The sequence below is a fragment of the Neovison vison genome, chromosome 8, assembly GCF_020171115.1.
Source record: "Neovison vison isolate M4711 chromosome 8, ASM_NN_V1, whole genome shotgun sequence".
NCBI lineage: Eukaryota > Metazoa > Chordata > Mammalia > Carnivora > Mustelidae > Neogale > Neogale vison.
Genome location: NC_058098.1, coordinates 6,526,018 through 6,552,487, shown reverse-complemented (window position 1 = coordinate 6,552,487; position 26,470 = coordinate 6,526,018). Strand labels below are relative to the sequence as shown.

General features: G+C 40.7%; 1 pseudogene; it reads left to right on the top strand.

Moving 5' to 3' along the window:
- Positions 1-1,916: 1,916 nt before the first annotated feature.
- LOC122915852 overlaps positions 1,917-26,470 on the top strand; it is a 56,929-nt pseudogene continuing 32,375 nt past the window's right edge.

The window sequence follows — 26,470 nt, the reverse complement described above, 5'->3', positions numbered from 1 at the left end:
TCATCAAGCTGGGACCAACAGGTCACAGGAGGACAAACACTGCATGATTTCACTTAGAGGACGTATCTCGGACAATCAAAGTCATGGAAGCAGAGGGGGAAGGGTGGTAGCCAGCAGCCGGATGCAGAGGGAAGGGGAGGGCTGCTGTTCGATGGGTATAAAGGTTCAGTTATGTGAGTGAGATAGATCAACACTTTGCCTATTTTTAGCAATACTCTATTGCACACTGAAAATTTTAAGATATTGCATATTGATTATTCTTACAGGAAGAAAGGAAAGGAAAGGAAAGGAAAGGAAAGGAAAGGAAAGGAAAGGAAAGGAAAGGAAAGGAAAGCTAGGACTCCTATCTCCCATTCTCTGTGGGGGCATCTAACTTGGATAGGAACCAATCAGCAAACACAGATGACCTCATCAAACTGACTAACCTTCCCGTTAAATACATCCTTAGTTCATCCCAGCACTTAAAAACTCTCATTCCTTCCATCTTAATAGAGATGAGTTCAATCTCTTTTGCCCCATCATAACAGTCTTGAATAAAGTCTTCCTTTCCTGTTTAACTCATTCCAGGACAACTTTTTCTGGGGAAGGGAAGAAGGAAACTGAAAAAAAAAAAAAAATCCCAGCAACAAATCCCAGTTGCATTTTACCAAAGAAAATCTCACATTCCAGTGAGTTTAATGAATCTGCCAGCTACACCCAGATCTCCGGGTCTGTGCTTTTTCCACTCTCTCCCATGCCTGATTCTGTGCTCTGCAGAACAGACTGAGCAAAAAAATAACCACTTGTGAGAGCTGCTCTCCATCTTTCAGTGTATTTTATTCCAGTAGCACTCCCCCAGGCCAGGTTGTTTGTGGCCTTCCTAACAGGCGTGCCGAGGGCCATACAATCGCTTCTCTTTGCCTCTGTGTTCTGTATGTCCAGAGGCAGGCAGAGGATGAAACATGTTGGCTTGTCACTGACGGTCACAGATCTGCTTTGCCAGGGAGTCCTTCTCGAGATTTTGTATTCCAGCCACGTGTGGAGCCGACCCACACATCAGCGACGTGACAGTGATTGCAAGCGGCTCCGTAAAATATTTATTCAATATTAGCTTGCAATGAGTATTCCCATTAAGTAATGGGTTGGGGAGTGCTCAGGCTCTGAAGAAAGAGGAAGGCAGGTGTGAGCCTGCAAACATTAGGAGTCAATTAAATTTTCTGAATTTTTAAAACACAAAAGATGGGCACTGAAGGCCGGAAATTAGAAATACCGTTACTTTTGTAATCACTGCAGAAAGAACACAAATGATGAGATCAGCGCTTTGAAGATGAAATTATCTGAGTTTCGTTTTATCTTTGCCAGGAGATATGATGAAAGATATTTTATATGTGGAAAATTAACCTAAGGATTCCAGATAAATTGAAATTCTCCTGAGACAAACTATTTTTTTTAAGAACGTGATCTTTGGGGAGGGGGGAGGTATTTTGATTTGGGTAGAAGAAGATTTACTTTTTCATTTAATCAATATGCACTAAGGGACGTATACGGCTAGATGCTAGGATCTAATATTAGAAAAACAAAAAAGATGTTGTTTTATAGTGTAGCACAAAAGATAGCTATTAATAAAGTTTATCCATGAATACATATTTAAATACACACTGATGTCAGTCCCTGCAAGAAAAGGATTTGTCTCTTTGATAGCACACAAGAAAAGGGAGTTTATCTGTATCTCAGGCGTCTTGAGGAATGATTCTTAGGAGATCTAAGAACTACAAGTTGTCGTACTACCAGGTAAAGAATGAGGGAAGGAAGCGACGTTGGCAATAGAGGTACGGATATTAAAAAAAATTTTGGAGAACTGTGAGCTGCCAGATGAAACAAGGATTCCTAAGGCAGATGAAGGATGTTGCTCTCTGGCCTGAGCGCAACAGGAAGTCATGGCACGGTTTGCAAAAGGCCGCCTTGGAAGAGATCACTGTCCCTGCCGATGGGAGACTGGCCCGAGTGTGCTCAGGAGACAGCATGTTGAGCGGAAGCAAGACCGGCCGAGAGTTAGTGACCCACTGGTCAGGTGAGGGATGCTGGTAGTACAGACAGGTTTGCAGCCACGGATATAGTGAAAAATAAGCAGCGGGCAATAATCCTGGGGGAATTCAAATGACGACCTGTTAAATGACCAAATCAGAAAAGATCAGAGACCCCACGAGCAAACTGCATGAGACAATTCCCAGCCCCTTTCTCCCAACTTATAAAACCTTTCTTTAAGGGAGAGCAAAAAAGGCACATGTTGTCTGTGATTATTCATCTCAGAATTGTCCCTAAAACCATGTAAACAAAACTTTTTTGCCCTGGGCAGTTCGGCAAGGCTCAGACTGGGCTTTATTTATTCTGCGGAATTTTCCACTGTAAAGGTACTCAAGGCAGCGATTTGTACTTGTAGCAGCAAAGTGAAGGTGTGGGTTTTTCATTATCTGCTACAACATAGGTTCAAGCTCTGCGTTCTGTTGATCAAGTGGTAGAAATTGCTCTAGTCCTGGAATCTTGTACTTAAATCTTGCATAATAAAATTTTGTGAAGTTGACTAAGGAGTGGGACAGGTTTTTGTTTTGTTTTGTTTCGTTTTGTTTTTCAGAAAGAAGGAAAAGCTGTTTCATTTAACACTGTACAGAAAAGTGGAGTGCTCTCTACTCTAAGTGGCCGCTAAGTGCCACCATTGTTTTCCAGTCCGGGTTGAGCTATCAATTCTAAGGCTAGTGGGTTTTACCCATTAGCTTGGGAGTTGTTTGCCAGCCATCCCGAGTCCAGACTGGAGATGGGGTCCGGGAGCCTTTTACAGCCCTCAGCTGCATTCAAGGAAATACCGAATGGTCTGTTCAAATAGGTCCAGTGACTGTGTAAGAAACATGATACTTAGGATCACGCGGAGCAATGCTGAAAACTGGGCCGGCCATAACAGGTGGATAATTGCTTTTGTTTCTCTCACAGAGTTGCTGGAACTCACCCTTCCTACAGGTGAAGTGTTCTCTGGGTCCTTTGCCTTGCTTGCTTTGAAATTCTACACACTATTCCATACACCCACTGCCTCAACATACTCTGTTCCAGATATTTAAATAGCTGTTGACATAGAATATATATATAGAATAGATACAGAATACAGAACAGAATAAACAGAATAGAAACATTTTTCTTTGACTAAAACCAACCCTTACTGCAGGGACTGTGGGTTTAGGAAAAGATTTATTTTTAACTATGAGAATTTCAGAATGGCAGCTACGAGAGTAGGAATTCCCCTTTCACCCGTGCCGGGTCCTTCCCACACCCCCCAAAAAGGGTGGTGATAATCTCCCCTCAAGAATGAGAAAGTGGAAACTTATGAAAGAGATAAGATTAATCATGTATAAGAATAAAGTATCAATTTTCTAGAAAATACCTGTTAATGCATGCTAATCCACTTACATTTCTTAGAAATCATCCTTTTATCCCAAATAAAAGGAGATAATATACACTGAGGGTTAAAAACATGCTCTACACCCTAGCCACTTGCTGTGTGACTGTGGACATTTCATAACCTTTTTAAGCCTCACACCCTTTATGGGTAAAATATAAAAATAGAAATAATTACATCTGAAACATTTCTGTGACGATTAAATGAGATACTGAATATAATATACTTAGACACTATAAATTTCCTTTGATTGTTTGGTATTTTTATTGTTTTGAATCAAAGATGAATAGTATTTACAAAAGAATGTCTTTCCTATATATTCATTTCAACCAATTAAATTTTATTATGAAGAAGATTATATATACATATCAAATATTGAGGAATAAATTTTTAAAATCCAAGGCTATAAGAAGAAACTATAAAGCTTTACTGAAATTCAATATTGCCAATCTATCTAATCTTCCCAAATTAATAATTAATCTCACCAATAGCAATTCAATAAAATTCCCATAAAGCCCCCGTGCTATGTTTTTTAGAATTTAAGAGATTGATTCTAAAGTCCATCTGAATGAGTAAATACAGGAGAAGCAGCAAAGTTGCTACGGTAAAGAAGAGAAAGGGCTTACCAGCTAGAATCAGCAGACACTGTGTCAAAGCCTTGGTTCTTCAGCCATGTGATAACTGATGCAGAGAAATATATATAACTATTTTAATTTAAGCTAGCTTAATGCTAGTTTCTCATTTGCACATAAACAAAACAAAAATGACTAATATAATGCTGATAAATATTTAGTCCCCAAATGTTGATGTCATGAAAGTATCCTACACAGATATGCCTCAAGATGCACTGAAACATTTATAAGCATAATCATTACGGCATGATTCGTCATTATAAAAAGCCAGACAAATCCAAATGACTGTGGGTAAGTAATATCTGAGCCCAAATATCCAGAGACCCTATCTAACTGGACAACACCATACGTGGATGAAATCTCTTTCCAAACTTTAACCCCTAACAAAGTCTGACAGTAATAGTTTCTGCTGATGAGGGTGATGAGGATAATAAAGACTTATTGAGGGCTTTCTAGGTTCGAACACTGTCCTTATTTTTCACTACCTTATTTATTTATCACAAAAATCCCATAAGGAAGATCTGATGGCACCCTTAGTATTCTTAGTTTACCGATGAGAAAGTTCTCGGAAAGGTCAAGCACTGGCCAAGCATTTCTTAGCCAGGACTCCTGCTCAAGTCAGCCTCACAACAAAGCAGTACTCAGCACTGCTTCTTGACCATAAAGAAAACCAGTTTATTATAAAAAGCCCTGATTAAACATCTTAACTTAGATCTTAATAACCCTCATACATCAGAGGGGGATGTTTTATTAAAACCTGCTGAGTTTTGATCTCTAGAAATGGTATTGATTCTCCTGGTCTTTGGTCACTATGTTTCTTAAATCCTGGAGATGCACATGTTATCTGTAGAAGATACTTGATATTCGTACTCTGCTATCGTGTGTTATTAGAGGTTTTTCCAGCTACATATTTACTTATATTTACATTTGGACTATGCACTTAAATAGCATATTACAACAAAGAACATGAGAAAAACACTCGAACATACGTGATCACAGTGATAAAGATTCTGATGACAATTATAATGGATGTTTTACCTCAAGTCCCCATCATTCTAGAGGCAGATTCAGAACAAGGTTAAAAGTAGAAGAGGAAAAAGTAAGTAAATGTGGAAAACGTTCTTGATTATTTTTTCCCCTACAATTTCACTTACTCTTCTTATAACATGATCATCCCAAATGTGGAATAGGTAGTTTTCCTTTTCCCCATACTTTTCTTCCATCTCAGAGACACAAAGATGAATGTGTATTAGTTTCTTTTTTATGAAAAGATGTATTTATTTTGGAGGGGAGAGGCATAGGGAGAGGCAGAGGGAGAATGCTCTAGCAGGCTCCCCACTGAGCATGAGCCCAATGAGGATGATGTGGATCTCAATCCCAGGACCCTGAGATCATGCCCCCAGCCGAAATCAACACCTGGCCCCTTAACCAACTGAGCCACCCAGGCACCCCTAGTTTCTTATTTTAATTACAGTTGACACCTAAGCATGCTTGTTGCCTCCAAACCAAGAAACCCACTTTTTCCTCATTCTCATGCCCTGACTTGGAAAAAACGTTAGCACAGTTTGTTTCTGTAATAATTCCACTACCTGCAACCCATCTGGATCCCAAAGTAAAAGTGATTTGATTATATTATGCAGATTTGTTTTCTCTCAGGTTTCAATATTAAGTTACCATTTCAGAATTTTCTTTACAACAAGAATCAAACATGCTGACTATGTGTAAATTGTGTTCTCTTAATAGTTAATATAATTTAATCCAAGGCTATTACTAGCCTAATTGGGTTTATTTGTGTCTTGGCTTAAGGTCTAGAGCATAACAAACTTAAAGATTTGAACACAGTGAGGTTAATGATGCTTAAAAGCTGCAAAGAAGCTAATTTCAGGTCCATTACACACACATACACACTCGCGCACACACGCACACACGCGCACCATGTGGAAAAAGAACCAAAGAAATTCTTCCAACAAGAAGTGAAATCACGGCTTTCTGAGATCTGTGTGCTGCCGTAGCTCAGGTTTCAAGATACTGCCGGCTTCCTTTCACTCTTCGTAATAAAGTTTTCAGCCGCACTATTTGTCCTGGAGGGTTGTTCCACTCTGCTCGAAATGGCTCCCCAGTGCCTAAGAAATTAAGTATAAACTCCTCGCTCTGGCTTTTAAGAATTCTCTAATTTGAATGCAATTTATCTGCACAATATCATTGCCCTCTCCTCTACTACATGACTTTTGGCTTAATTATTGTGCCCCACTCAATGAACGTCCAAGCTCTGAGCCACTGTTAGTGCCTGCACCTCCCCACATTGTCCCCAACACTCCTGCTCATCTCTGTTCCACTCCGTCTTAGGGGATCATCGGAAGTACGTATGGTGTGAGACAGTGAGACGGCCAGATCGCTCTGGACCCTAAAGAACCAGAGCAATAACCCAGCGTCACAGGACCTAAACACAATTCCAATGGATTGCTTGTTTTAGCCACTTGTTTGCCTTGCATATCCATTTTTCAAGCATGGATTTAATGGATTCCATTGTTCACTGTAAAATATGAAGCTTTCTTTTTGGACACTATGTCGCTTCAGAGAATCTCAGAAGTCAGTTACCTTCCCTTGGGTCCAGACTAGCACATACCTTTAGCATATGCATGGGTCCTTCACCCACCAGCTGCTGTGGCCCAGGGCTTGGGCTCAGAGAGCAAAGCCAGCAGAAGGAGCGTGTGCAGGAATGGACCAGGTCAGGCCAGTAACGGACACCTGTAGCACACAGACCTTGAAGACCTATTGACCTCTTTCTGTTGAGTCCCCTTTTAGGGCTTTAAATCTCACAGGCAGATAAAAAAATCCTTCCTTATTTAAAGAAATAGAAGAGGAGGGGCATCTGGGTGGCTCAGTCGGTTAAGTGTCTGACTTCAGCTCAGGTCATGATCTCAGGGTCCTGGGATGGAGCCCCAAGTCAGGTTCCCTTTTGCTTCTCCCTCTCCCTCTGCTCCTCTTCCCACTCTTGCTCTCCCTCTCTCAAATAAATCAATACAATCTTTAAAAAAAAAGAAATAGATGAGTAGAAATTATAAACACAGCCATAAAAGTCAATAATTACTGACACCAAAAACAATACAGACAGATCTCAAAAATTTAATGCTGAGTAAAAGAAGCCAGATGCAATGGGGTACATACTGTACAAGTCCAGTAAGAAGTAATCCAGACTCCTCTATTGTGGTAGAAATCAGAACAACAGATGTTTTCTGGGGTTTCAAGGTCGGGTAAGAAAAATACTGTCGGAAAATTTCTGGGGATGAGGACAATGGTCCATATCCTAAAGGGTATGAATCAGACAGATGTAAGAATTTGCCAAAGGTCATCATACTGTACACCTAAAATTCGTAAGCATTCCATACTAAGAATATTTTTCTTTGATAATTTAAAATGAGATTTAGAAAAGCAATACACGTTAGAATATTTTCCCCATAACTAACTGAATTCTCCCATTTTCACTGGATTTTGAGAATAAGGGGCCCAGTCTATATAGGGAAGGGTGGCCTCTGCAGCCAGAATTTCTGGGTCCAAATTCTGGTTTTACCACTTTCTGGCTTCATGACTTTGGCTGAGTTGCCTGAGCACTTTCAGTACAAGACAGATACATACATACATACTTGTCATCACCATTAATACCTTACAGAATTATTGTAAAGATTAAATAAATGAGATGATGCATAGCAAAGCCTTGATCCCAGGACTAAGTACATGGTCATTATCAACTATAAGCATCAATACCAGATTTAAGCATCTTGAGGGGAAGACTATGGTTTCTCAGTGTTTTTGTGGCCCCAGCTCACCCCCAGGGTCCCTGCGTGTCCCCAACCGGGATGTATATGGGAGAGGTGAACACAAGATGTGGAGTTTCTCAAAACTATATCAACATGTGAAGTGCGGGGCGCCTGGGTGGCTCAGTGGGTTAAGCCGCTGCCTTGGGCTCAGGTCATGGTCTCAGGGTCCTGGGATCGAGTTCCGCATCGGGCTCTCTGCTCAGCAGGGAGCCTGCTTCCTTCTCTCTCTCTGCCTGCCTCTCTGCCTGCTTGTGATCTCTCTCTGTCAAATAAATAAATAAAATCTTTAAAAAAAAAAAAAACATGTGAAGTGCTTCTGAAATGTCAATATGCCTTAATATTTGAGGGACGAAGTAAATATCTTAACTATTATAAATGCATGATGTTTTTCTGGAATGGAATAAAATCCCTAGGCATACTGAAGATAAAACTAGAGGGTTCAAAGTAGTTTTAGGCATTCCCCTGGAAGCTTCTGCTGCCCCCAGAAGTGACTTCTCCTGGGTTCAAGCTTACTCTTCACGGACTTCAGGGTAAATTCCATGATGAATTTTGATAAGTGATATGAATGTTTGCTGAACTCAATTGAAATATATTGTAGCTCATTCAGGGTTCACATTTGGAACCCTGTTCTGTTCATCTTCATTTATTGTCTTGATTGAATTAATCTCCTTGGTCTGTTAATTTCTTGAATTTCAAGTGAGACCACTATTAACAATTCATTCATCCCATGAAGCATGGTAGAGACAACACTACACACCTTATCAGTACATTTTTTAAATTCATTTTTAAAAGAAGTGTCAGTGACAATTAGCAAAGGGAGCCAATTCATCGCTGACCAGCTTCTTTCACAGGGTAGCTGTTCAGTAACGTCTGACAATCAACAGACGTGACCCACAGTCAGTGCTGTGGGAAGGCCACATTCCATCTGTGAACACTTTCAGGAGGATGGAATATTGAAGACCAGCTGACTCTTCTTGTGCTCTCAGAATTCATTCTGATTTAAGTTGTTTTCAAATACTGCACCCATTGTACATGCAAATTCCCTGCAGCAATCCACAAAACAACTTCTAAAAATACTTAGGTAAGCCTATATTCAATAAGAGATGATTTTAGGGAACATTTCTTCTAGGCAGTGAGTTTAAGACCTAAGCTCTTTTGGAAATTCTTATTCCATGTGAATAGGAACTACCAAGGTATGAAGTCTAGAGAAATAAAAAGCCTTTGGGTTAACTTAGCATACATGCTTCCTGAATCCTGATACAAGATCTCAGAGTGGACACCTGCTTAAAGCACCCCAGATTGCTGAGCTCATTCCAAAAAAACCAGGACCACCCAGTCCTTAGATGATCACGCCAGCACCACCTGCCTCACAATTGTTGCATTTCCAGGTCATAGATCCTTTATTTTACAGTATCTCTTGGGCTCCTGGACACCATCCTAATATGTGAATGTGTGTGCATGCGTGGGTGTGTGTGATTCCCCACACCAACGAGCAATTCATGGATACCAGTAGGTTGTCTGAGAATTCAACTCAGTTCCGACAACTCAGTTGTCTACCCTGAGACAGCAGCAGATTCCACAGGTCAAGGGCTCAGCCCCCAGAAGGTCTTCCTCTGCTTTAGAAACTCATCTCAGCCCACGTTGTTACCTGTACTTCTGACTCATCAGCTACCTGGAGGTTTCAACAACCCCGTCCAACTCAGCATGCCGACCACAACTTCAAGTTGTTACTTGCATCTCTGGTGGACTGTCTATAAATCAGGGGTTCCTTGGGCTCAATTCAGTTGTTAAAATGGCTCATGATTCACGGATCTCAGGAAATCTGTTTACTCACTAGACCACCAATTTATTGCAAAGCCTATTGAAGGATACACATCAGCCAGATGAAGATATACAGAGGCCAAGGTCTCAAACAAAGGAGCTTCTGTCCTTAGGCAGATTGGGGCTCAGCACAGTAGCACATGGAAGCCTTCTGGTTCCACAACCTGGAAGCTCTCCCAACCTCCTCCTTGTGGGTTTTTATGTAGGCTTCATTACATAGGTATGATTAATTAACTCATTGGTTCCCCCTAGAAACCAGCCCCCATCTTTAGGGCCTCTCCAAAAGTTACTTCATTAATACAAGTCCGGTTTTGGTAGAAAGGGGCTTGTTATGGATAATCAGACACCCATTTCAGCTTCATGGCTCTGAAGTGTTTCCAGAAGCTGAGGACAAGAGACCAAACAGAAGATTCTCCATTGCTCTTCTGCTCAGGGGATCCCAAGGGTTTAGGGAGCTGTGATCCAGGAACCATGGATGAAGACCAAATATATATCAGAAATGAATAGCCAAATAGGTGTATTTCTTAGAAACCACAATATCACAGAGCACAAGTGTTCATTTCCACACACACACACCCCAAGCCTTGCTGTTCCTTCCATACCTTTACCAGCATTTATTCTCTCTGCAAGTACTCATTGACCGCCTCCAACTTAGGGAAGGGGATAGACGAAGGCTTGGCATCCAGCAGGTAAAGGCCAGGAAAGATGCTAAACCTCCTACATGCACAAGACAAGCACCAAGCGAGGATCATCCAGTTTACAATGTCAGTAGTGCCAAGGATGAGAAACCCTGGTCTAGGAGGAGAGAGCTGGGACCTTGCTGAGATTCCAGGATAGGCTAGAAGCCTGCTTTTGTGTCTGCTTCACTAGTGAGTTGATTCTTGAAAAGCGGAGTTAAGGGCACCATATAACTTTGACTCCCTTAACACTGAGCTGCTAAAAGCCTCCTGTTGGCCAGAAGGCTTACCAGTACCGTGAAGAGCTGATGAACACATAGTCTGTACATTATATGTGTTATAGACTGTACTCTCACAATTAAGTAAGCCAGAGAAAAGAAAATGCTATTAAGAAAACTATAGGGGAGAGGGATGCCTGGGTGGCGCAGTCAGTTAAGCATCTGCCTTCAGTTTGGGTCATGATCTCATGGTCCTGGGATTGAGCTCTGCATGGGGCTCCCTGTTCAGCTGGGAGCCTGCTTCTCCCTCTGCCTGCCACTCTCCCTGCTTGTGTTCTCTCTCTCTCCCTGAGAAAGAATTAAATAAAATATTTTTTTTAAAAAAGAAGGAAAGAAAATATAAGGAAGAGAAAATACATTTAGAGTATAGTACTGTATTTATTGAAAAAAAACCCACATGTAAGTGGTTCTACACAGTTCAAATCCATATTGTTCAAGGGTCAACTGTATATTCAGGCTGAAACTGCTTTCATTTTAGTATATGTGCTGCCGAAGCGAGCACGAAACTGCTTTCCTTTTGATGCACCATCCTGTAGCAAAGTTGGGAGGACTTGGAACTTTTTTCTACTGCTAACTATTGAAGGCTACCAACAAGCATCTTTAAGAAAAAAATTGGCCTGGGTCGCCTGGGTGGCTCAGTGGGTTAAGCCTCTGCCTTCGGCTCAGGTCATGATCTCAGGGTCTTGGGATTGAGCCCCACATTGGGCTCTGCTCAGCGGGGAGCCTGCTTCCCCCTTCTCTCTGCCTGCCTCTCTGACTACTTGTAATCTCTGTCAAATAAATAAATAAAACCTTTAAAAAATTGACCTAAGACAATTAGATCAAAAATTTTTAAAGATTTTATTTGTTTGAGAGAAAGAGAGAGAGAGAGAGAGAGAGAATGAGCTGGGGGAACAGCAAAAGGAGGGGGAGAATCAGACTCCCTGCTGAGCAGAACGGGAGGTGGAATCCTAGGACCCTGAGATCAACTTGAGTCTAAGGCAGATTCTTAACTGACTGAGCCCTCCTGGTGCCACTGTCGTAGGTCAACTTGTATGCCCTCCTACGCATCTTTACTCTCCTGGACTATGCCATGGTCTGTTTTCCATTATCATTTCTTCAAATGTCTAAAAGCAGAAAAGGAAGAATGTTGGGAGTTGAGGTAGCATTGTGTTACATTAGCTACTAAATTTGGGCAATCTCCCCAGGATTCTATTTTAAATGCTTGAATATTACATTTTCTTATTTTACAGAGCCCTAAAGTACACATAAAAATAATTCCAAATGCTGTATTTAACTTTAATCTGATTATTTTAAAAGTAGTATACCAATTGCTTAAATTAAACAGATATTTTATCAACTGGGTTTCCTGCTAATTATGCTATTGCTCTTACTAAAAATTACTGACTGTAGTGTCTGTTCCGATTTCTATAAAACAATGATAAGGTTTGTTCGCATGTTTTTATTCCTAGAATGAACTAAAAAGAACACATGAATGTGTCCTGTCAAATTAGTATTTTACCTTTAAAAGGAAAATTTATGGATTCTGTAAACCTGAATGTAAGTATATCAAGTCTTTTAAACTCAATGACTGACTTATGATCTGTGTAAAAACCAGCCACCAAAGCCACAGAGCTTATTTAATTATTTACAAGTCTGTTTCTTTATAGCGGCTGATTTGGGAACATGTCTTTCCTTCTTTATTTTGTGGAGAAGTGTGGCTATTAAGCAAAGGAAGCAACATTCATTAAAGTGTGAGGACAGCAGATCTGTTGGTGGCTTGAATGTTAATGCTGGGAGAGCATTATGAATAATCTAATTGAGTTCTTTCATTGTTTAGGCAGGAAAATTGAGGCTCTGAGATGGGACAGGCTTGGGACCCAGCAAGACAGTGAGTGAGTCCATGATAAAGCTATGAATTCTACCCAAAATGTGCCACTCTGGTGGATGCGCTATTTTGACCTGAAGGAAACCAAGTCTTTGCAGACTCAAGAGAAACTTTTGCCCCTCCCTTCACTACCTAAAAGAATGTAAATTGGGAGGTCTTTCTCAGAATAAGAGTTATTACCAGAGAGAAATTTTATCTGAATGACCCATCTGTGTGGCAAAGAAAACAATTACCAAACACCTCCTCTTCTTATTGCTTGTCAATCGTCCTCCTCCCCTCTGAAGCCCTGGACCTTTATTCAAGTTCTTAACTCAAGAAGGTATTTTTGCCTCCTTCCACCTCTCTGTCTTTGAACCTCTCATGTATGTGGGCTTCCTCCATGTAGGAAATTAAATTTGATTTTCTCTTGCTAATGTGTCTCATGTGATTTAATTCTTAGGCCACCTAGAAGAACATTTGAAGGAGAAAAAAAAATTTTTTTTTCCTCAACAGCTACAAATAGCTGAGGTAGGCAGATTTCTAAGATGGCTCCCAATGAGTCATGCTCTTGTCTCAGCCTCTCCCCTGTGAACATGATATGATATCATGTCCTTGATTAAGTTATATTATATGGCAACAGTGTAAAGATTTTGTAGATACAATTTAAAACTCTAACCAGGGGGTGCCTGGTGGTTCCCTCAGTTAAGCATCTGCTTTTGGCTCAGGTCATAATCCCAGGGTCCTGGGACTGAGGCTCTGCATCAGGCTCCCTGCTTAAGAGGGAGCCTGCTTCTCCCACTCCTCCCTGCTCGTTCTCTCTCTTGCTATCTCTGTCACTATCTCTGCCTATCTTGCTCAAATTGATAAATAAAATCTTTAAACAAAATAAATAAAACTCAATCAGTTGACTTAGTGAAAAGGGAAATTATCTGGGTGGGCTTGACCTAATAAGTCCATCTCTTTCAGAAAGTATCTAGACTCAAAGCACTAGATTCTCTTGTTGGACTTCAAGAAGAAAACTAGCATTTTTGTGAAGAAGGCACGTGGCAGGAACAGGGGGCAGCCTCCAGCAGCTCTGGGCTTCGGTATTACAATTATAAGGAACTAAACTCTTCCAGTGGCCAGTGGGCTCAGGAGGAGGACCTCAAGGCTCAGATGAGAATGCGGCCGCAGTCAACACCTTCCTCGATTGCAGTCTGGTGAGACACTGAGCAGAGGGTCAAGCTAAGGTGTACCCAGAGGCCTGACGCATGAAAACGGTAAGATTTTTTTTTTTTTTTTAATGAGGGTTCTTTTAAGCCACTGGGTTTGTGGTGAGTTACATATCACCAAAAAACAAAACAAAACAAAACAAACCTTAATATGATGTTTTTGTTCTCTGACTTTTCTACACTTAGAACTGCCTCCCTTCTCTCTCTGGGCCAGATCATTCTTACATTCTTTGATTGGGATGAGATGAATATTTCAGAAACAAATCAAAGAGATAAGCCAAAGGTTTTTGTGCATGCTTCACTCCTCCTTCTACAATACCCTGTTTTCAGTTCTCAACTGAGGATTGAGGTAGAAATCCTCAATAGTCTAAAGGCCTAATGCTGACTGCTCTTTCAGGCTACAGAGCATCAATAAGGATAATAAGTACAATGGATTAAAACAAACAAATAGGTTTAAATCCATGAATTTTTATGGATGCTAAAGACAAAACAAACAAAAACCTTCATTGTTCATCTTCACAGGAATTTGGAGGACCAACGCGTTATTGTAAGAAGATGAAGTATGGGAATGGAGGAAGCATTTATCCTGGCTCCCCTGCAGGACTGGACCACAGGGAAACCAAATCACTGATGAGGAAATTTCCATTTGTGAACCATCCTACCTATTGAATGAAGAAAAAAAATGGTAGAATTCATACATCACTATATTTTAAACTCCAGTAAATTCATGAAGTAGACAATGATCACCCATGGCTTTGAAAAGGGAGTAAAAATAGACAATTATATGGCTTCTGAAGGTCAGACCACTACCTATGAAGTCATCTTACCAGAAACTGAATATGCAAAGGAACAGGATCCAGAGATCTAACTACCAATTTTCAGAAAATATGGGGGCAGAGGGACTGGCTAAAGCCACCATGGAGATACACTGTTCAACACTCAGATGGTGGGGGACATGATGTCATAAATAACATGAATTCTTTAACAACAAATTGCAAGGAATAGAAATAGAGATGGTAGAAGGATGATATATTAAAAGAGACTTAAGAGAAATAGCAATAATTGCAATGTATAAATCTTAGCTGGACCTTAAAGAAATTGTACACACACACACACACACACACACATACATACGTACCCCCACGCACATATACACTTGCACACATACACACACACACACACACACATACCTACCCATGCACACATACATACTCGTACACATGGACACACACAGACACACACATATACATACCTACACAACCCACATGATACACCCGGGAAACTTTGAACACCAGTTGGATATTTGATAATATTAAGAAATACGAGTTATTGGGGTTTTTTAGGTATTCATGTTTATTTTTGAAGACAGAGTCCTTGACTTTTAGAGATCTGCTGAGTAAGATAATGATAGGATGTCTTGGGTTTTACTTCAAAATAAATGTGATGAGAAACAAATGAACGTGGTTTGGGTTATGAGGAAACATGATTAAATGTGAGTCAAAAAATGTTAGTTGATGGGCACACAAGGCTTCATTATATTTTTCTATTTTTTATGTGTTTAAAATTGCCCCTAAAAGAAAGGCTTTTTTAAAGCAAATTATGTCATTCTGTACTTAAAATGTCTCACTGACTTTTCATCGGTGACCAAAATGCTGCTATAACCTAAAAGGTTTTGAAGAATCTAGTCCTTGCTTACCAGCTTTCCCTCGGCAGAGCCCATGTTCCTTCTAAGATTCCCCTGTAAGGCCATTCATTCCCCCAGCATCTCAGGGTCCTTAGACGTGCTTCCTTTGTCTAGAAATGGTCCTTTCTACCGTATTTTTCCAATTGAGTCAAGCAACTCTTTCAAGCAAGCTTGGAGCACCCTGTGCATCTCCAAAAAGCATTTATAAAGGTACTAATTGCATTCACATTTGGTTGAGGATTTTATTGATGTGTAACCCTCAGTATGAAAATGCGGTGGTTCTATTTCAGAATCTTATTCAAAAGAAGGTGCTTAAAAGAGTTAAGTGTCAAAAGAATGGAATCAATAAAATTACTCAATGGCATGCAAGCAATTGCTGCTCAGTAATTGATGGGTGATGTTGAAGAGTACATTCAAATAAGAGAAAGAGATTTTTCCGCAACGGGTTTGCCACCAGAACACAGGTGTCATGAAAACCACTGCTCAACCTAAACCAGAACTAGAAAGGAAAAGACTCATATCAACATTGTCGTCATTGGACATGTAGATTCAGGCAAGTCTACCACTCCTGGTCATCTGATCTACAAATGTGATGGGATCAACAAAAGAATTATCGAAAAATTTGAGAAGGAGGCTGCTGAGAAAGGAAAAGGCTCTTTCAAGTATGCCTCGGTCTTGGATAAACTGAAAGCTGAACGTGAACGTGGTATCATCACTGATATCTCCCTGTGGAAATTCGAGACCAGCAAGTATTATGTGACCATCACTGATGCTCCAGGACACAGAGACGTTATCAAACACATGATTACAGGCACATCCTAGGCTGGCTGTGCCATCCTGATTGATGCTGCTGACGCTGGTGAATTTGAAGCAGGTATCTCCAAGAATGGGCGGACCCATGAGCATTCCCTTCTGGCTTTCACACTGGGTGTAAAACAATTAATTGTTGGTATTAACAAAATGGATTCCACTGAGCTACTATACAGCCAGAAGAGATACAAGGAAATCGTTAAGGAAGTCAGCATCTACATTAAGAAAATTGGCTACAACCCCGACACAGTAGCATCTGTGCCAATTTCTGGTTGGAATGGTGACAATATGCTGGAGCCAAGTGCTAACATGCCTTGGTTCAAGGGATGGAAAGTCACCCGCAAAGACGGGAATGCCAGGGGAACCACCCTGCTGGAAGCTCTGGATTGCATTCTGCCAACTCGTCCAACTGACAAGCCCTTTGGTCTGCCTCTCCAGGACGTCTACAAAATTGGTGGTATTGGTACTGTCCCTGTGGGCCAGGTGGAGACTGGTGTTCTTAAACCTGGCATGGTGGTCACCTTCACTCCAGTCAGTGTTACAACTGAAGTCAAGTCTGTCAAAATGCACCACGAAGCTTTGAGTGAGGCTCTTCCCAGGGACAACGTGGGCTTCAATGTCATGAACGTATCTGTCAGAGATGTTCGTCGTGGCAATGTGGCCAGTGACAGCAACAATGACCCACCAATGGAAGCAGCTGGCTTCACAGCTCAGGTGAAATCCAGGCCAAATTAGTGCTGGAGATGCACCTGCTGGACTGTCACACAGCTCACAAGCTTGCAAGTTTGCTGAGCTGAAGGAGAAGATAGATCATCATTCTGGAAAAAAGCTAGAAGATGGTCCCAAGTTCTTGAAATCTGGTGATGCTGCCATTGTTGATATGGTTCCTGGCAAGCCTATGTGTGTTGAGAACGTCTCTGACTGTCCTCCTCTGGGCCGTTTTGCTGTCCGTGACAAGAGACAGACGATTGCTGTGAGTGTCATCAAAGCAGTGGACAAGAAGACAGCTGGAGCTGTCAAGGTCACCAAGTCTGCCCAGAAAGCTCAGAAGGCTAAAGGAATGTTATCCCCAATACCTGCCACCCCAGTCTTAATCAGTGGTAGGAGAAGGGTCTCAGAACTATTTGTGTTAGTTGGCCATTTAAGTTTAATAGTAAAAGCCTGGTAAATGATAACGATGCATCATAAAACCTCCAGGAGGAAAGGAGAATGTTTTGTGGACCATTTGCTTTTGTGTGTGTGTGGCAGTTTTAAGTTATTAGTTTTTAAAATCAGTACTTTCTAACGGAAACAACTTGACCAAAAATCTGTCACAGAATTTTGAGACCTATTAAAACAAAAGTTTAATGAGAAAAAAAAATAAGAGAGAAGGAGTGGAGAGAGCAAACAATAATACTGATCATGTGTCTTTTCCTTTGGTCTTTAAGGATGGTTATTCTACACTGGAGTCCTCTCACCAACCCCCTCCACTTGCTCCAGGACAAGAAAGAAATTAAGTCAGAGGACTCATACTGTCAAAGATTATACAGCAGAGTCTGTGATGGTCAGATTCCCAAGAGCTTGTGCCAAAATATGGTGGCCCCGTTAGGCTAAAAATGGAATGCAAGTCCACAAAGCACCAAAGGTTAGTCATCAGTGGAGAGCCAGATTTCCTTTATGTTTCTTGTCCTATGCTTGGAAGGGAACTGGAATGGACTGCAGGGTGGGGGCAGCAAGAGGGCAGCAAGAGATTTGATATCAAATCTCTTGTTAGAAAATACTTCTTTGAAGCAGAACTGAAATTTGAACCTCTCCCATCTACTTTATTCATTACCCCTCCTACTCATTACCCCATGTACCTTCTAAATTTAGAAAATTTCCATGTGAATCTACCTTACAGTATTCTGTCAAACACACAGAAAGAATATGGGTTTCTCTCTGTACATCAGGTGTATTTTGAGACCTTTATTTAGTGAACAAAGTTACACAATTGTGCATGAAACCATTCTGGGTCTTTACTTTGAGGGAGTCATACGTTCATACATTCATTTGGAAAATAATCCCTCCATTTTTTTATGAATAAGGTAGAAATGACTCTAAAATTCTGATGTTCAATTTTTACTAGATGCTACAACCTGATAATAAAATGCAGATGACCTGGTGTCTTTGTTTTGAGCAGACATAGTCCTCACATGCAAAATTGAATAGAAAAAGAAAAAAAAAATCTTCCATAGAGGGTAGGTTACTAGGGATGGGATGATGGATCATGGGAAAACCATATCAATAGAAAGACATTCTATTCCTCATTTTTCTAAAAAAAAAAAAAAAATAGAAAATAAAAAACAGAGAAACAAGGATCATTAATCTGAAAGAAAAAGTCAAATGTTACCATGCGATGAAGAATGTATTCCTTCCAAGGCCTCATAACATCTTTACTTGCTTATATAACAACATCTATGGCTTTCAGGCTAATTGAACATATCTTATTTTATTTTAAAGGGTATTCTGTTTTAAAGCACTGGAAGCTTATAAAATTAGTCCATCACATTGGTAGTCATTTTGATAACATAGTAATATTTAGCCATGACAATATAATACACTCATAGCTGCTAGTGCTAACGAACACTGGCAGTCCTTTCTGGAAAATATATTTATGCACATCAAATGTTTTAAGAGAGTCTCAACTGTTATCTCCTTACTCCACATGTGCAAATCTATTCTTATTAAACTAGGAGGGAGGAAGACAAAGAAACACATATGTGTAAGGATATTCAACCTCTGTCCCAAAGAACAGAAGACTGGGTAAATAAATGTTGATCTATCCCTGTGATATTGTGCCACACAGCAGTGAAAGTAAGACTGTTTTCAAATAATATTTATTGGCATGGAGAAATAATTCTTAGATAACGCTGAATAAAATAAAAGCAAGGCTCGAAATACAATGTAATTGCAATAGTATAATGTTACAAACACATAGAAAGAATTCTAAGTGTACTCCTGTGTCTATAGTAAGCTTGCCAAGAAATTAACAATGGTATTATCGGGTGGTGTAGGTATTTTTCTTTTACATTGTTCTTTTATTTTCTCCCCACATTTTTACAATGGGCTTTGATTGCTTTTTATAATCAGAGCCAAAAATAAAAATTATCAAATGAAAACTGGAAAATACAGCATGGAATATACAACTCTCTATTAATGAGAAAACTAACTTAATAATAACATTGTAATAATGAGAAAGCTAACATGAAACAGAGTATCTCATTTTTAACCATTGTAGATAATTGGAATTCTTTTTATATGCATTTGTTTATCTGCCACCAACTTACCAAAGAGATTTCAGGCATTTAATTGGGAATTCACTAGAGCTGGGTTTATTTCTAGGCACCATCCCTTAATTCTAGCTAAACTCTTAAGTGGAAAAAGCTCTCAGGCATATAATTTGCCTACAGTATAATAGTTTTCAGAGTCCCAAGACAGGACAAAAAAAAAGATGGCCATTTCAATCAAAAAAAAAAAATTTTAAGTAATATAAGAAAATAGTAATGACCTATCACAGAACTTGTTAAATAGTCAAAAACAGTCAATCAGTCTTTATCCATGTATTACCTCGTCCACTCACTCATTCAGGAAGCACTGGCTGAGCATCTAGTGAGACCCTGAGAACAGAGTCATCCCAGCTCCTCAGGAATCGTGTAGGGGATAAAGAAAATGCATCTGTCCTCTCCCGCTAACGGTTGTTTTAGAGCTAGTAAACATATTAAGTAAAAAGGGGAAGATCAGCAGTGGGCAGTTGAGACACAGCTACTGAGTTCCAAAACAAAAAGTTCTGCATTTAGAAGAAGTTGAATGAGGAACAATAAAACAACAGCAAAAACAAACAAACAAGCAAAAAACCTCTTAATCAAGTGGAACATATTGCCAAATGACCAGAAAACCTTGATTTAAAACAGATCAAATTATAAGCTCCCGATTATTAAAATTAATCTTATCAGAAATAATGCCTAGCCAGTGGCCAAAAGTCACACTGACAACTGCCTAAAGGCGATGAGCGATATTAAAACTCATGCCTGGTCTAGGTAATTGGTCTAGTTAATAGAGCCAGCGGTGCACAGGCAACCCACACACACGCGCGCGCACACGCACACACACACACACACACGAGTGAGTCACAACTGTTGTGGAAAACTTCTGACTGCACATAAGCCATGATCAGACCCTTTGTTTGACGTGTTTCTAGGCCAGCCACAATTGCTGTAAAAGTGATCCACTCACCATCAAATGAGTAAAAGCAGGTGCTGGGGCAAATACCGTAGAAGACACCCTCAGTACTAGGAAGGAAGGAGGGAGGGAGAGAGACTAAGGAGGAGTAAGCAAAGGAAAACCGAACACTAACTCCCCGGATCACTTGTTAGTTGCATTTCTGGATGTTTCTAATATCTAATACTAAAAATGCTCTCTCATTTTTTTAAAAGATTTTATTTATTTATTTGACAGAGGTAGAGAGAGAGAGAGAGCACAAGCAGGTAGAGCCACAGGCAGAGGGAGAGGGAGAAGCAGACTCCCCACTGAGCAGGGAGCTGGACTGGGGGAGGGCGGGGGGCGTGGAGAGGATGCCTCAATCCCAGGACCCTGAGATCATGACCTGAGCCTGAGCTGAAGGACACAGATAATTCACCGACTGAGCCACCCAGGTGCCCCAACTCTCTCATTCGTTACCTTGACTTTGCTGACCCCCTAAAGATGTGCTGGTTCTGACTCTGGGCAGCACTGAGTCGGGGCCCCTGTGTGTGCCAAAGCACAGCAGCTGCCCTGAATTTGTTGCAAAAACACATTTTCAGACTCCATCTCAGAGCTAGTCAATCAGAAAATCTAAGGGAAGGTCCCCAAATCTCTTCACAAACCCTCAAGGTGATCTTGATGCCAGGGAATCTTTGAGAACCGCTGGCTTCTATCACAGATTGTGGGAACCCCTGGCAGACAGAGAGGTGCCATGGGGCCCCACTCCCTGTAGGCTGTAATCCAGCTGTGGCTGCGGGAAGGCGAGGGGGCGGGGACCTGCGGGAGGGGCCGGCTGTGGTTTACCCCTCTCTTGCCCCGTATTTAGTGATGTACCAGCCATTCAGTCCCTGAGTGTAGCGTCTGAGTAGTTTTCACCTGGGCCGAGGGGATAGGTATGGTGATGTTCCCTGCACCAACGTGTCCATCACTGGTGGAGACAAAAGTTAAATATGAGGATAACAAGGCAGGTGGATCTTAAATCCCTAGGGAGAGAGAAGGAAAGGGTAGTTCAGGAAAAATAACCATTTTGATCTACCGGGGCCTGAGGCACCAGCCTCCTGTATTAGAGGGATGAGCGTGTGATCCCCAGCCGTACACCGGGTAAAAGCGCATCCAGGCTCAAAAGCACTAGTTTTGCAAGGATACAAGTAACAAAACGATTCCAGTTAAACACATCTGAATGGGAGGGAAATACTGGGGTGAAGTGACGAATGTATAAATGAATGAGTGAATGAATTACTAACACAAGAAGAGCCTTATAACGACCAATGCTAGTACCATGCTATCAACTGCGGACCATGACTAATGCAAAGTTTTTCAACATCGTAAGAATGAGAGCGAGAGAGGAAGTGGGAGAGAGAGCCAGCACACTTTCCGTAGGGTGCATGGCTGCCCCATGGAAACAGCATAGTTTTCTGCATCAGAATTTGAACTCATTAACAACTGAGATTTATTGTATTTCACAGGCATTATGTAATTTACTCTTCATGGCAACAGAAAAGGATAAAAGGTGTATTAGGTTAAAATATCATAGTACAGAATAACAATTTTAAAAGGATATTTCCATGGTACAGGCAAGAAAACTGAGGCTCGGGGGTATGGTGGATGTTTGCGGGGCTTGGGGGCTCTCTTTCTAGATGGCAAGATTCCCCATCACTTAGGTCGTGATGGGAGGCAACAGCCCAGCTCCCAGTTGGCATAAGTATCCCTAATGCCAGATCCTTGGTAGGAAGCGTGAGGCCCAGATTTGGCGAGTCAGATGCTCCTGCCGGTAATGTTATCTCACGTGAAAGCACTCAGAGAAGTGGTGACAGGGAAAGCAGATTTTCAGAGGCTACAGTGGATTTAAGAATCTAGCAAGGAAAATGGCAGCCAGGGTCCAAAGCCAGACCGTCAAAGGCAGGGTTCTGACCTGACTGTTGTCGGCATGACCTCTGCTCTGTCCTTGGCTCTTAGCTTTTCTGGACTTCTGCCTTTTTCTTAGATTTGCTCACCAGCCTTCACACTGATACTGGAAAGAACCCAAAGCCATATGATAAAATCTATTTTTATTTAAGTTAAAAAAATTTTTTTTAATCCACTAACCCATTTCCTTAATCAAGAGCCAAGGTGCCTTCTTTTCAAGGCTGCAGGATTTGGATCCTGTAAGCTTCTCCATTTATGTACTCCTTCATGCGTCGCAACGATATTTATTGTCTAGTAAGCATGCTCCAGGTGACGAAGGTGCACGGGCCAGACTGGCGCTCACAGTCTCATGGGGACTCCATGACTCAGCCCAGGAACATGGCTTTGTCACCTCCTACATTAACTATGTTACCACAAGGGCAAAAGGGTATACAACATCCAAAGAATATTTCCTACTGATGCAGGGGTTCATTCTTTTCTTCTCCGAGGCCTGGCCTCATACTGGGGACATGAGAAGTAATATCTAGACCTAAGAATATCTGTAGCAAGATTTAGAAGCAGGAAACAACCAGTTGATGGAGAACAGCTCGTCATGCCTGTGGCTATTCTCTGTGCGGCAGGAATACAGAGATCCGGTGAGACTGGGCACTTCATTAAAATGCATACCAAACGTATTCTGGCCGCTGGGGTAGAAATTGATAACCATTGTGAAAATAATCTCTACTTCTCGATGGCCCTTTACTACTGAAAAAACACTTTTCCTCCCTGTTTTGTCTGAACTTCACCACAGGCAAAACAGGGCTCATCATGCCTATTTTGTATGCTCCGAATGTGTTTAAATGCAATCATTATTGAATTTTGTTTTTTGCATATTCTAAATGAGTGCACAACCATTTTTCCCCCAGCCTTAAGCTAAGGCTTCCTATTGCAGCCTGTATTTAATAACAAAGCAAATAAACAAACAAACAAACACATTTTTTCCTCATCTTTCTTTACTTTCTGTTTCTGTCTCTGTGTCTCTATCTCCATCTCTGTCTCTGTTGCTACATGCAAGTCTGTCATAATTTTTTATCATAAGTAGTTGCTCTTATTTTTCCCCTCTAACTAAATGGCATAAAACCACCAATGTTTTTTAAAGACAATGGAACTGTAGAAATGAACCCTCTTCATTTACTCCCCACTTGAGAGTTCCCATTAACGGGTATAGGAGCTTTGTAGCAGGTGTGGTTGTTAAGAAATTAATGGTTCTGATTAACATATCACAAAGACATTTAATTTGGAAGACCTAAAGCCTAACGCTCGGAACTTCCGGTTGGAACTGAGGTTGTCAGGGGACAGGAGAAGGGTAGTTGGCAATTTTTGTTTTTGTTTCCAGCTTCATCTCTTTGGGAGGTGGTCTGCCATCCAAGTGAGTGTCTAGGAGGGAAATGCGCTGCAGAATTCCACCCTGAGACAGAGACTCTGCATTGATTCCCTTCTCTCCTGCTAACTCTCTGTGTGACCTGGTAGAAACAATTTAATTTACGCAAGCCTTTCCACCTTGGACTCAGCGGCTCAGCTGCCCCAGACCTCAGCTACCTCATTTAGGCACCAAAGATAGAAGTAGCAATTAGTCACCAAGAATTTTCCAGGGGATGAAATGAAAGAGCTAATTAAGGCACTTAGCACATAGTCAGCCTTTTTTAATGATTTTCTTCTTGGTTATTTTCTTGTTTAAACCATTTTTCCTAGATATTTAAGTTTTACAATATTTTTAAGACTAAGTAACACTTGGAAATCAATGTGTTATACTTAAGGTGGTTGTGTTTTATTTCTTTCTCTTATGAAATAACTCCTTAAGTTGAAGGTGCATTTTACAATTAACGATCCATCAGAATCAAGAAAATTTGGCAATATTTTATAATAAGGAGTTAGGAGTTAAAACATCTCTGGAGGTTTTTGGGTATTTTTTCCCCAGTGATAACATTATCAACTGTGTTGGCTCATTTTATTATATCATTTTTTTAAAGATTATATTTATTTACTTGACAGGGAGAGAGAGAGCACACACAAGCAGGGGGAGCAGCAGCAGAGGCAGAGGGAGAAGCATGTTCCTTGCTGAGCAGGGAGCCCGATGTGGGGGCTCGAGCCCAGGATCCTGGGGTTATGACCTGAGACAAAGGCAGACATTTAACGGTCTGAGTCACCCAGGCGCCCCCCGTTATATCTTTTGAGGGGACTATACCCCAACAGTGACTTCTACACTAATAATTGGTGATCGTATTTGTGAATTATTTATTTATTATCTTGCCCAAATGATTTGATCTTCCCTCCAGGGACTCTAAATCTACCTAACAAAATTACCTTATAAAACCAACTACAAAGAAAAATTAAGAACAGCTGTATATTATGCAAGTTTCAAATTATATGTGTCTATAAGTTACATTCTCAAAAACCAAAACACAAAGATCTATGGCAAATTAGTCTATGAATATTAAAAGATAAATGTAACATTGTATAGGGAAGGAAAATTTTTCCTCTACCCTTCTAGATTCTTTTGGCTGCTCTAGTCCTTAAATTGACAGGAGACAGATTAACCAGAGGAAAACAAACTTCAATCCATATGTACCATAGCTCCATAAAAAAAATATGAGACCCAAGGACAAGTTGGACAGGTGAGGCCATCCTGAGCCAAGGAATGGGATAGGGTCCTGGAGTTTCAAGGGAGAGGAGGGCGACTCACAGGTAATAAGAGCAGATATTCGGTAATTAGATGTTTGCCCTGCCATACAGATAGGTCTTTCAGATAGAAAGATATCTCTGGTAATAGCTCTGTTATCTGCAAACAGCACTGAAGAAATTACTCTACTCTAGATAAGTAAAATTTGCCTTATGAAAACGCTCCATGAATATTGACAGAAATGCTATCTAGACTCAATGGTAATCCATCTTTCGCTCTTTTTGCTAAATCCCTGTGGGATCATGTATCTTGCAACATTTTAATATGAGGGTTCTTTTTTCAAAAGAAAATAGAAAGACTCATTTGAGACCAAGCTTTCTGTTTTACAGATGAAAATCAGGAATAAATTTCAATAGCACTTTGTTATATAAATACTTCAAATCACAAGGACCAGAGGGAATATCAAGACCACTCTAGATATGGATTTTATTATGTTCTATTGGGTTGATTTATAGAGTGGAAAGACCCACAAACAGTTAGGTCTTTTTAATGAGCTTATAAATTTTCCTTACAAAAGCATTCTATTTAATACCTGCAGATATTTCCACCTCCAGAGGACAGTCTCCACCCCTCCCCCTTGAGAGTAGGCTAGACTTAGTCACTTGCTTCCAAAGAATAGAGTCTGGAAAGGTAAAAATAGCAATGCACGGTTGAGAAACATGGCAGATATCGCCTTTACCAAGTGATGAAGGTCAACATCACCAGAGATGTCTTGTGAATGTCATGTGTATCCTCCTATGATGGGATAAGGAAAGCACTTCATTTTTGTGCTTTTCTTCCTCAAATTCATGACCTCAGTCAAATCATTAACCCCCCCTCCCACACACACACACACACACACACACACATACACATCAGACAGACCTAGACTGGAAGATGGGAGGACATTCTGCAGGTTATAAGGATACTTCTCAAGACGCTCATGGTCACAAAAGTAAAGAAAGACTAAGGATTTATCATAGACCAAAGTGGACAGAGGAGGCATAACAGCTAAATGCAGTGTGGTACTCAGGACTGAATCCTGGAATAGAGAGAGGACATTAATGAGAAAACATGGCAAAATCCAGATGAAGCCTGGCTTTTACAGTACTATTGAAAATGGGTTTGCAGTAAGACCTTGTGCTTTTTCTATTAACTAAAACCACCTAACTTCTGGACAATATGAGGCATGAGTTACATTTCACCGCCAGTAAGTTCTACCCTGCACACTTTATTTTCACACCAAGCCCACGATAAAAATATCTTAATACCATTGCAGTCTTCACGGAGATTGGAACACAGAAACATGAGGTTGTGATCTCCTTTGTCAGAACACGGACTACACCCCCAGAGATGGTCCTAAAAGAGAAATTCATTTGCCTTTTTGCTCAATAATTTTGGAACATGAA